The sequence below is a fragment of the Buteo buteo genome, chromosome 20, assembly GCF_964188355.1.
Source record: "Buteo buteo chromosome 20, bButBut1.hap1.1, whole genome shotgun sequence".
NCBI lineage: Eukaryota > Metazoa > Chordata > Aves > Accipitriformes > Accipitridae > Buteo > Buteo buteo.
In genome coordinates this window covers 13,332,581-13,339,297 of record NC_134190.1, presented here as the reverse complement: position 1 = coordinate 13,339,297, position 6,717 = coordinate 13,332,581, and the positions used below count along the sequence as shown (strand labels likewise).

Here is a 6,717-nt window from a genome sequence, read left to right as displayed (position 1 = left end):
CAGACTTTATAAAAGTGACAAATCAGCTGCCACTTCCTGACATCTAAACTTACATAGGGTTACAAGTAGCTGTCTTAGGCCTGGTGCCTGTGTTTTTACTCAGCCAAGAGTCCCACAAAAGCCCACAGGCTGTCACAATATGTCCTCAGTGATGAATCTGTCATTTCTTCTTCGCTGAAGATCTGTTGCAGATCCACAACTTTTGACTTGACCATTCTCATTATTATTTTCCCTCACCATTACAGTGATAATCTAAAAAAATACTTTGAGAACCCTAGAGGGAAACCACATGGTTCCAATCCAGAGTAATGTGTTTAAAGTTAATGTAAACATGTTCTTAAGACCGAGCTTTTCTTGAACTTACCATCATTTTTAAGGTGTTAAGCACAGTTCATAAAGGAAGTCTCGCCCAAAACACTGGTTTGTCAGACATCAGAGAAGTGTTCCTCTTGCTTCTGGTTGCTTACAAGCTCTGCAGAAGAGAGCACACTCCCTAGAAAAGCATTTTCAAAAGAAGCACCAGGGAGAGAAATAAGAGTTCTCAGAGCAAATGTAAACAGACATCAAAATATAGAAAATAGGTCTAGAATTTTTTGTAAGAATTTGAAAATTACTTTAAGATAGGAGAGAATCGGAGCTCTGGAGCGGCTTTCCAATAGGGCAGGAAAACAACAACCCTCAAAATGGAATTTGATAAAATAATCAGAATTCATTTAATTCTTAGGAGAAGAGGGATGAGACTCAATGACCTAAGAGATCCTTTGCAGTCCTGTATTTCAGGAGTGATAGTTTTGTGGTGATTTTAGCTGACCATTTTAGAACTTAGATGCATATATACTTGAAATATACTAATGCTGTCTGCTCCTTTACATCAGGCATGTTTTCCTAGTACATCTTGCTCTAGCATGAGGCAGGCAGGAACAGACACTGGCTTCACTCCTAAATGACTTTTAAAGGCTAGAGGAAGAGTACGTTTCTTCTGTGTAGGACTCCTGCCAGCAGCTCTGCAAGCTGGAGCAGTTGTCCTTATGCTTAGCAATACAGATACACAACACCACTTCATTTTACCGTAAGGAACATATGGTCTGTCTAGCATGCACTTGAACCACTGCCATTTCATTCTAGCCTGGCTGTTTTCTAACAACAAAAGAATCTGATTTTCAACCCATCCATTTTGTCAGTAGCGTCGTCTTAAACCCATACAACTCATCACCCAGCTAGAGGCACAGTTGCAGCCAGCTAAGTTTAACTTTGCTCTGCAGCAGCACAGGAAAAAATGACCTGCCAGCACTTAATCACTGAATGTATAAGGTTAAAATGTCTCTAAAAGAAGGACACTAGTACCCCCTGCATAATTAATGTTTAGCCATAAGGTGAAATGGTTAACTTGAATCTATTGATCATCCTCACAGGCTAAGGATTAAGCATACCACTGTGTCTGCGTGGAACAGCTGCTGTTCCCATGAGCAAGAGGGTTCAGCAGGCAATGAGATGACGCTCTCATATATCAGACGGGCAAGCAAAACTAGTGAAAGTATTTACCCAAGAAAAACACAACAGGATGACCATTCTGGATGAAACTGAGACAAACTGTAAACTTAACAACATTTGTTTATTATTGTAATTAAAAAATAAATAAATTACTTCTTCAGAGGGCATTTTGTAAAGAGCAAAATCTGGTCAAACACATGCTCTTTCTGCTTACAGTTTTAAGTCTTTTGTGATGCTAGTTTGCCAGACAAGTTAAGATAACGGAACAGCCCTGATGTTTTCCCTGTGCAGGGCAAGGAGTTGAATCAATCAGGATTGCTAAACACATGAGAAAAAATACGCAACAGAAAGAAACAGCTGGCAATATTAAATTTAAATTGATCTTCATAGAGAGAAAAATGGAAACGTTATGATAGGCCAACATCTTCATGAATGCATACCCTGCTTGGCTTTGAGCAGGGCATTTGAGGATCTTAAAGGAACAGCATGGTTCAACAAATGCCTGCTAATGAATGCAAGAGTTGTAAAAGGAAAACTAAATATAAATATTATAAAAATGCGACTTCATAAATTAGCTGGTTTTACAGCTTGTACTGAACTAGCATTCACAACTGCATTGGAAAAGAAGAAAAAAACCAAAACCCAGTTGATGTTGCTACCCTTACGTTATCACGTTTTTATTGTGCAAAGCAGAATCTGACAAGTAATTTCTAAACTGCTTTATGACCACACTGATTGCAATTACAGAGTGAAGAGAAAAGCCAGAGTAATATGAAGGCTAGAGAAAATGCCCTACCATAGGGACCTAAAGCGTTCAATATGCTTCATTTATCAAAAACAAAATCAAGCACAATCCAATTACGGCACACACACACACACCTTCATGGTGAAAAATAGCTGGTCTCAGAGGGTTGTCTGACCTAGCAGAGAAATGCATTGCAAGAATCAATAGTAAAAAATAAAAGCTAAAAATAACAACACAAATTTAGAAATAAAATAAGCAACATTTTAACTGTGACACATTGCTGAGATAGATTATGGACAGAACCAGTACATTTCTTTTTCGGTTTTAAATGGTATAGTATTTTCCTAAAACACAAGCCACCTCTTGTCTAGCAGGAGCTGGCACACACAAGTTCTGTGGAATGGACTACAGAGAACAGCAGAGGTAAGAGATCTGGCAGAGGCACTTTTCTGTGCTTTTTTGGGCCAACCACACTTTGAAATCAGTCATTTCTCAATACTCTTAACACATCACCACAGCCCTCACTCTAAATTTGTTGCCAAGTTTCCTATGAAAATAAGACACGTGTCTTTGTGCTCTACATAGACATGGGTCTGTCCACTGCCTCTTAGTCATTCTGGAATGGTAAATGTTAACCAGTGGTAAATGTTAACCAACTTTAACAGAAAGGTAGGGGGTTTCTAAAATACTAAATCCTTAAATAATTTGTGAAAATAGACAAAAGAGAGAGGATCTCATATTCCCCACAGGGGAACTGACCACAGCATTAGACACCAGAGAATCCACATGGGAGAAGGCAAGACATGCATATACACACTTCAGACACAAGGCTTCGTTAGTTTTGCTGTTCACGGTATTGCTTAAGTGAGAATACTACAAAAGCAATTTTGTGCTGTGGCTACTCATAGTTTACCTTGAGATAAACATGGTCTGTATGGTAGCTGGGAGATGTTGATCTGATGATCTCTTTTGGCCTTAAAATCTATACTAGTGTGTTACTTTTTCTTCAAATCTGTCATATAGTAGGGGTCTTCCATCAGTCTTAGTCTGAGGAGCTCTCTAAAACACAGTAGAGAAAAACATGATGGACAACACTGCTTTTCTTACTCATCTGAATTCTACATTCAGCACAAGACTGCAGGGACTGGTTTTGTTTTGTTTTTGGTTTTTTTTTTAAATACATTGCAATTTTCAGACATATCCCCAGAAGGAGTTTTAATAACCAGTTTGACAATTGACAGCGTTTCATTTTACTGAAAATCTAACTAGAAAAAGATCCCTTAGCAAATCCTGTCTCAATGTCAGGTTTGCAGAGAGCAGAGGTGCTGGCTGTTAGAACGCTTCCTGCTGTAGATACATCTAGGAAACAACCACCTTGCTACTCCACCACCCCCAATCAGGGTGGGATTAATTCCTCCCAGGAAATAAATACATTGGCTCTAGAAAGAATCCAAGTGCCTAATTTTAGATGGAATGCATGACTTCTTAGGCTACTGAAGTTTGAAAAGATCAATCACACATCTGGCTGCAGAAGAGTTCGACGTTAATACAAGATGAGATTGGGAAGATTCAGTAGCAGCCAGCGTGACCCCTTTTAGCAGGGTGGGGAGTAAAGACATTGCCTGCAGACATGGCACATGAAATCCTGGCTTCACTCTCAATAACATGACCGGTACCAGCATTTAACCATATGTCTCATCTACAGGAAGGAAAGTACAATAGAAGGAAGGCCATGCAAAGTCCATCCTTAGGAAACATTTCCCCAAATCTTTAACAGGACATGTTTGTCTCAGTTTTATTAGAGACAGTTTCTATTAAATTACCTGTTTCTGCCTGTTCCTCCAGCAGTGACTAAGGCAGGTTTAATTGCATCCTGTGAAAGGTATGCTGCATTGCTCACTTTCTGTTAAGGAAACAGAAATTAAAGCTGCCACACGAGAATGGAACTGCTGCACCTCCACGCAGCAGCTGGCAAGTGAAGAAAAGGCATTCCAGTCACCAAGACATCATTTCCGAAATTCAGACAACAATCAAACGCCTTGAGCCAGTCACACCAACTAATGCTGTGGAAATGATGCTTTCGTAGTACGTAAAAAGATTCTATTAGTTTGTTGTTCCCTTCTATTTGCGTATGAACAAAGAATAACAACAATAAACATAATGTGGTTATTTACCATTGCATGGCATTTTCTGATCCTGTAACACTAACACACCCACCCCTAAAAACCAGGTGCCAAAGACAGCTGCTGTCTCACAGCAAGCATGTCAGTAGCAAAAATCTGGGAACAACCCCCTGAGCAATCTCATTCTAGACGAGAGCTGCTAGTGCACGTAACCCCAATGGCAGGGCCAATGGAGAGACAGACAGGACAAGGAGCCATGATTTCTTGCCAACCCGTACTGGCAAGAAGAATAAAATTCTGGCCAAAGTATTCCTCATGACACAAAAGAGGAGTGCTACAGATTCCTTTCCCCAGGGATAAGAATTACTAATAATTATAGCAGCACACTGTTCTCCAGCAAGACTTGAATCGACAAGGCTCTGAGCCCCACCTATAAAGAGGAAAATTCCTCTGCGCCTGCTAACAGCTATTAATCAGTACAATTCAGACCAGAATAAATTAACACCAATTAAATGCAGTCAGCACAGCTTATGGGCATTCCTTTGAATATGCCTAGTTAGGAACACAAAAAGAGCTTCCTTCTCCCTGGGCTACAGCAGCTTGTCACTGCCACTGACCGTATTACTCACTGGGTGTGGAGTTATCAAGGCAATGACCCAAAGAACGCTGAATATCAGTTTACAGCATGGAACTTTCACCTACCCCATGTCTGTTGGTTCATATTCACATGCCATCTCTTGGCACATGTTTTCTGTATCCAAGAGTCCACAGGCAGCTGCTTATTGTGAAAATAATCAATACACTGTAGATGAGGAAACATAATCCATAAATGCTTTTGAGATATTTTCTGCCGACACTGCTGCTGTGTTTGTAGCCAATTTATTTCTGTTGGCCTTTTACATTTCCTGTTATATGCGGAATGACCTTTGAAGAGAGGAATGTCAAGTTAAAAACATTGATTTAGATTTTCAATGAACTTGAAAAATTATTTAAGATCTTTCAAGCAATGCAATCCAAGAATGTACATCATGCATATCACCAAGTCCTGTTTAGTTATGATCAAGAGTAATGTACTAATACAATGCACTACCTTTCCAAACATAAAGTTAATGCTTTAACTATTGGTCCTCCAACAAAAATCAGGTTTAGAACAATTCCACCCAAGTCAGACTTCTCCTTCCTACCCTTTTAGTTTTATTAGCTATCCTGAATTTGTTTTCAAGAAGAATCTTTAAGGGGAAGAAGGGAGGGAAGTTACCTTTCTTCTCTATTTTTACTACTGTCCTAAAAAGGACAGGTATATTTGAAAAAAGTAATGCATGAGAAAGAACTATTTTTCCCTGCCTAACTTCTGCTCCTGACTTGCTTTGTAACCTCAGTGAAGGAAAAATTCAAAAAACCTCTTCTGCCTGATGATAGCCCCACCAACCCTAAAGAAAGGGCTCTGTCCATAAAGCTAGTAGAACATCTGAAACCACTGCTATGCACACAGACTAATTCAGCAATTATTAGCCGACATAAAAAGAAGAGAATGTCTATGCAACATAGCATTTAAGACATGCTACATGGAGTGATGAGACCTAATCCCCGTTTCATTTAACACAGAAGATTTAAATATTCTCTGGAACAGATGTTAGAAGCCTGGTCTCCTCATGCATAAATAACACTTTCATAGGAGCCCTTGATAAACCCCATTTCCAAAAGGTTTTTCTCTCATGCAATCTCTTGGAAAACAGAATGTGAAACCCTGTCCTCCTGTGCAAAGGTGTGATCTGATCCGCCATGCGACACCTACACACAGGCAAATAAATTAAGGCGGGGGCCCCAGGACTTTGCCTGGTTGTGTTTTGTCAAAGCAAACTCCAGCCATCAAACAAGGAGGTAAGAGTTCACGAGTGAATCATGACCAGCCGGAGGTACCCAAGTCTGAAGATTAGGGGTAAAACAACCCTACATTCAGCCTTGCCTCTTAACTTGAAGGCTCCCTGCTCAATGTCAGCATCTTCTGGATTGGACTCTGAGGCACCAGCTCACCTGTAGCTCAATACATACCCATGCTGGGACACTGGGTTGCTCTAGGCACTCAAAGCTTGGGGTCTGGTGTTCCTACAGCATTTTCTGAAATCACTCTTCAGTCGCTTCTGGAAGGATTCCACATCACTTAGGAGTTCTACACATTTAAATTCTATTTTAATCCTAAATACTTCTTAGAAGCATTCTAGGTACATGTTGCTCAGGCTTGCCCACAAACAGCAGGAGATTAAGGTGCCCAAACTGCATAGCAATAAAATAACATTGGGCCACCCTAATCTGTTTCCCCTTTTTTCTATAGTTCTGCAAGGGGGGGGGGGGGGACGG

At 40.2% G+C, this 6,717-nt stretch overlaps 1 long non-coding RNA gene across 1 annotated transcript; it reads right to left on the bottom strand.

Annotated features, from left to right (window-relative positions):
- Positions 1-381: 381 nt before the first annotated feature.
- On the bottom strand, positions 382-5,283 carry LOC142042343 (uncharacterized). The gene is made up of 4 exons (XR_012653712.1): positions 5,062-5,283; positions 4,060-4,139; positions 3,150-3,295; positions 382-493 (listed from the first exon to the last, which is right to left on the bottom strand). It is a non-coding gene; the product is annotated as an uncharacterized LOC142042343 (long non-coding RNA).
- Positions 5,284-6,717: the final 1,434 nt, after the last annotated feature.